Here is a 6,000-nt window from a genome sequence, read left to right on the forward strand (position 1 = left end):
CTTAATGCCAGCAGCATTGCTTCCATTGACAATAAAGACCCCTTTAATTTGCCTGCTGTTTTAAATGTATAAAATGAAAGATGATGAATACCAATGAACAGAATCAAAGGATTTAAGGGGAGGGTGGTCCTCAACAATCTTGAAGTAACCTAGACCCATACTCAATAATGCCGTTCATTCAATAGTGTTTACCATTGTTTCTGACAACATATTGCAAAGGCACTGAAATGGAAATGACAAAAAAACAATGACATGTTTTATGTGCATTTGAAGATGACAAAATAAACACTATACAAGGGCATTTTTATTAAATCCAAACCTCATTCAGTTTGTTCCGTGTCTCATTCCTTCTTCACGCACATGTTGCATTTATTGTGGAATGTACTTTAAGTGACTGTAATAAAAGAAAATAGAAAATACATGAGAATATTATTAAAATGTCTGTCAATGCCTATTTTACTCATCATATTTTGGAATTTTTGTGGACTGAGTGGTGGAAAAGCTGTGTGACTCAGCTGTTATTCAGATGGTTGTTTCCAAATAAATCAGTTGCAGGATAACAGTTTCCAACTTTCAAGCCATCTGGTAATTTGCAGAGTGTGATTTCTTATTGTTGAAATGTTTGCAACACTGAATCTATTATAAAACTGCATTTTTTGTCAGTCTTAATGACATGTTACTTCTAATATTCGTTTGGCATGCATGAGTCTGTCAATTAATTTTTTACAATTGTTTACTTTGGTTGAACTAAAAGTAACTGCTTTTAGCCACCAGATTCATTTAAAAACGTTGTCTGTAATTTTGTGTTTACTAAAATACTTGAGTGATTGTGAACCATTAACATGAGTCATTAAAAACTGATTTTGAAATCGGTCCTCCACCGGCAGCTCTCGGTGAACAAAGACCATGCAGCATAATCAATCATGCAATTCACAGCAGGATTCTCCCATACTTGTTTCAAGTGCCTGGGCTGATGATTTTTTTTATTCTGATTCACCCTCTTCAGCCTTTTGAAACACAAAACGGCGCAAAAGTTGTGAAGGAAGGCAAGTTTCTCAAAGAGGTGTGAAACATTGAAAATGGTCCATGGTGGATGTTGATGCCATGGGGACGCGTACACTGCTACTTGAAAATTAAAAATGTCTACAGGCACTCAAAAATTTGTTCAAATTTCATAACAATCTTAAAAATTTTAAAGAACAATCTTGACCTGAATGTAAATACGACTGCAGTATAATGTTTCATCTTCTGGGGGCACTTGACTTAACGGTAATATAGCCTCAGAAATACATCGCGAAAAAGGGCTCAAGTCAATAAGATAATATGTGAAAGGACACATTTGAGAGGAAACGCTTACATATCTCAAATGAATGTGATGAAATGACAAAATTCAATCAGTGGAACAAAGCACACAGCCAGAAAAGCATGTGTTGCACTTTGGGTGAGTGATATGGGCTAAAGAAGAAAAAAGGCGAGGCAGTTCATTTACTTGGTAAGAGGAGTTATTCAGACTTTTTGGTTATCTCATTTGGTTCTGCAAAGGTGTGCTGTCTCCTTTAAGAACGATGTTAAATTGAGTGCCGTCATGAGATCGTCGCCTCATTTATTTCTGCTAGTCCTGTGACCTTGGCGAACAACAAGCTACATCTTGTGTATTCGTGGCACAATCGGTATGTACCCGTCTTCTTTAAATTTAATGCACTCATAATCTCTAATTTCAGCTGTGAAATGTTTGTACTCTCAGACGTGAGATGTTGTACAGTACGTAAGTGGTTGGCGTCATTCTGTCCAGCAATTAAACTGGGGTCTTGTTGTTCATTTGTTGCAATACACTCTGTATTGTCCTTTGTGTCCTAATTCTTAACATTTAAAATATTATGTGTATCCGTTTCAAAGACTGCTAGAATGACGCATTTTGCACTTTGCGCCATAGTGTTTTCCTGGCCAATCCTCATTGTATCCCTCAAAATCAGGGTGGTAGGGAGCCGACGCCCGAGTACCCCATGCTTGAGTTTGTGAATGCCACTCTCACGTCAATTGCAATATCTCCCCATTTGGGTGATGTGTGTAACGTGCAATTGGAGACCGCCTTGCCACTTCAAAACTTCAATGGTGGTGTGGGTGCTATTAAAATAGTTTTAAGATGATAATGATTACAATTTGTTTAATGCATTGATTTTTACAATGATTCAGAAGGACTGGCTCACGCTGGTATCATATTTATGAAAGAAATACCATGAGGTCCACCACACATGTCTGCCTACGCCTCCATTAAATACACCAAAATCATGTTGGACTACCCGGGCAGCAAAATAGACCACCTTTTAGCCAGTTGTCTAAAAAGGTTGTCTACTGGTTAGCATGTCGGCCTCACAGTGCAGAGGTACAGGGTTTGATTCCAGCTCAGGTCTTCCTGTGTAGAGATTGCATGTTCTCCATGCCTGCATTGTTTTTTTTCCAGGTACTCCAGTGTCTGCCCACTTTCCACAGACCCGCGTGGCAGGTTAATGGAACATTCTAAATTGTCCCTAGGTGTGAGTGTGAGCATGGATGCTTATCAGCTATGTGTCATCGAAATAATCCTGTGTTCTTCCATCACAGTTTGGTTTGGGTCCGCCACAAAAAAGGACAAAATCCGAATACAACGGACAGCTAGGACTGTGAAAAAAAATCATTGGGGCCACCCTACCCACTCTTGAGAACTTACACACCAAGACAAGTGCACGGAAAATCCGCCTTGACCCCCCAAACCTTGCCCACCACCTCGTCCAGCTACCCCCGTCAGGCAAGCGCTTCCGATCCATGAACACCATATCCAGCAGAGATTCAAACAGCTTCTCCCCTCTCGCCACTAACTCCCTAATCAGGAACCCAAATTTACAATAGCTCTTTGCAAATGTTCACACTCTTGTGGAACAGCATTACTGCAGTAATCATTGTAGCTCCAGCTCTGGTACATACCTGAACAATTGTCAGTGATCTTTATTCCACAGCACCAGACACTTTAAAGCGCTCAAGGACTTTCTGTACAATTGTACACTTCAAAGTTGTTCTAAAATTACTGCTACTGGCCACTTTACAATGGTACAACAATTGTCTGCACGGACTGCACAACTGTCATAGTTTTGTATTCTCCCACTGGTCACTTTAGCTCTGCTTGATACTTTGCACATTGTCTCACAGCTGCCATTGGGTGGTACTACTGCACGACGGTACCCTTACATTATGGAAAGTCTTCCGGTACTTATTTGTCATGTCCTTGTTTATCATAGTTGGTTGTTATTAATAATACGAGTATAGCCTGTACCAACAGAGACAAATTCGTTGTGTGTTCGAGAGACTTGGCCAATAAAGACGATCCTGATTCAGATGTGTGCCTTGCGATTGGCTGGCAGCCAGTTCAAGGTGTGCCACGCCTCCTGCCCGAAGACAGCTGGGATTGGCTCCAGCACGTCCCACGACCCTTGTGAGGATAAGCGGATCAGAAAATGGATGTATGGATAGTTTAGTTTAGTTTTGTCTATTTGGATATAGTATATTCCTGACAGGGCGGCGCGGTAGTCGACTGTTTTTTTGCGATCAGCAAGAGGACATGTTTTACATTAAAATACAAAATCTATAAAATCAGATTGCTCATTACAAGTGTCAGAAAACATTTTGAAGACGTGAAGAGAGACATAGATGTAGTATTGTGGTTATACCAGTAGATTGTGATGTTATATGTTTTCTGTTCGCTTTTAGTGAGGGATTGTGCAATCCGAGGTGAGGCTGGCGGCTTGCTGCCTTACTGCCATTTGGACAGAAGATACGCAGAGTTAGCAATCTTAACTATCGGCGAAATCATGAACACTGGTTAAAAAAAGCAATGCAGTGCACCGACCAGTGCACTAAAATGGGAAATAATGTTTTTATTATTCTCATTTTTTTTTTTTTTTACTGTTCAGATGCATGCATCAAGGTCTGCCTCCCCTGACTGCACGACCAATGGAAAAAAATACTGTATGAGAGTTAACCTTTGTTATCAGCAGATTGAAAATTAGATTGTTTTTGGTGCCTCCTGTTCCCCAAATACATTAATCACAGAGCAAATATGGAGGTCCTGTTGAAGCAACCGGCAATTAGCCAAGCTGCTCTGGGACCTATTCACACTATATTTGATGTCTATGATACAGATCTCCGAAAAAGAATAAGAAGCTAGGCAAGAGGTTAATTTTGCTCCCAAATGTACTGTGGTGAATTTCCTGTCAAGTCCTCTTGCCTGTCATTTCGATTGTAGCATGACTTAGAGGACATCGATAAACCACAACTCAAGTAGTCGGTCCTGCATGTGAAATTTATCTCACCGTAAGCTTTGTGAAGTTGCCGCTTGCCATTATTGTTTTTGGGTCTGGGGCTTGGATGTCTTCATTGTTCATCCCATTCAACATGATTTTTGTTAAAAAGTATCCAATTTACCATTGTCAGTGCTGGTCCTTTTCCAAGCATATGTTGGAAGGTAAAATAACTCTCTCAATACACCTCTTTTGATAATCTTAAAGATTAAAGATAATCTTTTGAGACATCAGATGATCAGAAATTTTTCAGAAATCAAAATTATTCAAAATTGCTTTTGTGTGTGAATTGCTTTATTCAACCCTTTAAAAATAGTTGGAGAAAAAAACAGCACTGAATGTTAAAAAAATAAAACCAACAAATCATGCACTCACAGATACAGGAATCCCTCGTTTATCGTGTTTAGAGGGGACCAAAACCACTCGTGATAAACGAAAATCCACCAAGTAGCGAACAATTAACATATTAAAAAAATATACTGTATATACCTGTACATACCTGTATATTTACTGTATATATATATATTTAAGTATGCAAACGGTCCATGAGAAGCTGCAAAAGTCAGCAAAACAATAGCGAGTCACATAGAACAACAAATACAGTACGTACTCCGTGTATATGATTTTGTTTGTAATGAATATGTTTGAAAAACTACGCGATGCACTGAAGCCGCGATATACGAACCACGAAATAGCGAGGGATCACTCTACTTCAAAATGAAACAGTGACACATATATTATTTATCCATGCACATTCATACACATCTTAAACTGATTAATTGGCTTAATGTGGCGCTACAGTGAGTGATCTTTGTGTGATCACAGGAGACTTTGGGAGCCACCATGTTTGGAAGGAAGAGGACACATACCGGAAGAATGTTTGTTAAATAAGTAACATTAATCTATTCCTCTTGGCATTCTTTAAAGAGTAGCAGCAGCTATGACAGGTTAAATGTTTCCAGAATTTTCACATTTCCACATAATCTAAAAAGCCTCTTGCAAGCACTCATCCTTTGATGTCTGAAGATGCGTTAGATATCTGATGATAAATAGATGATGGTTGAAGTTAGAGAGGAAAAGGGTCTGGGTCGGGAGGGGGGTTGGCAAAGGCCTGCTGATGGAACAGACTCCATGACTCAGACCACTTTGCCAATGAATCCAGATACTTTCACAAATGACTTTGCTTTTTTTCAACCTCGATGTGGTTTGAAGTCCAACTCTGAATCAAGATCTTTTCAGACATCCGAGATTGCAAGGTTATAGCCCTGAATCTGATTAATCTCGGGCAACGTACTACATCCGCTCCTCTTGCTTCTGCACATATTGGCCCTGGAAACACCCCCCACCCTTTGATAGATATTAAACAGATGCTGCAGAGCTGCTGTGAACCATTAAACATGTGAGATGGAGCTCATCACCATCACATTGGATCAGAGCGCAGCTGGACAGAGCAGGTACATTTATCACCACATTTCCTCTCTGAAATCAAACTGCATTTCCTTGGAAATTCTGTGTCTTATTTAGTAAACAATGTGCTCCTTGTATGAAACCTATAAAAAAAATTTAACAAAAACCCAAGAGACTGTTTACATTACACTGGTTTGAACAACAAAAGACAGGACGTTAAAATAGCAAAGATCTGTAAAATTTTCAGAAAGTGGACTTGTGG

This window comes from Hippocampus zosterae, chromosome 5, assembly GCF_025434085.1.
Source record: "Hippocampus zosterae strain Florida chromosome 5, ASM2543408v3, whole genome shotgun sequence".
Taxonomy (NCBI): domain Eukaryota; kingdom Metazoa; phylum Chordata; class Actinopteri; order Syngnathiformes; family Syngnathidae; genus Hippocampus; species Hippocampus zosterae.